This window comes from Penaeus monodon, chromosome 28, assembly GCF_015228065.2.
Source record: "Penaeus monodon isolate SGIC_2016 chromosome 28, NSTDA_Pmon_1, whole genome shotgun sequence".
NCBI lineage: Eukaryota > Metazoa > Arthropoda > Malacostraca > Decapoda > Penaeidae > Penaeus > Penaeus monodon.
The window spans coordinates 24,278,638-24,279,006 of record NC_051413.1 but is presented as its reverse complement, the minus strand read 5'-3'; the positions used below and the strand labels follow the sequence as shown (position 1 = coordinate 24,279,006).

General features: G+C 30.6%; 1 protein-coding gene across 2 annotated transcripts in view; it reads left to right on the top strand.

The window, feature by feature from the left end:
• Window positions 1–369, top strand: part of LOC119591425 — an 83,783-nt gene that overhangs the window by 38,223 nt on the left and 45,191 nt on the right. The window lies entirely within an intron of this gene.

Here is a 369-nt window from a genome sequence, read left to right as displayed (position 1 = left end):
TTGGTGGCGCTTTTTATGAACAGAGAGAAGTTAAGAAACGATTCTCATTATCAATGCCGAGGTCAAAGATAGAGAAAGTGATAACGATTCTAATTATTATTATCAAGGCTGAATTAATCAAGGTAGAGAAAAGTGACGATAACGATTCTCTTATCATTATCAATGCTTTAGGTTAATCAAGACAGAGGGAAGTATTGATAACGATTCTCATAATTATCATCAATGCTGAGGTTAAAGATAAAGAAGTAAAGATAACGAATCTCATTATTATTTTTAAGCTGAGGTTAATCAAAAATAAATTAACATTATAACCGATATGGGTGATCATTATGACAATATGATACTGCAGTAGTTTCGTTTATTATGTAG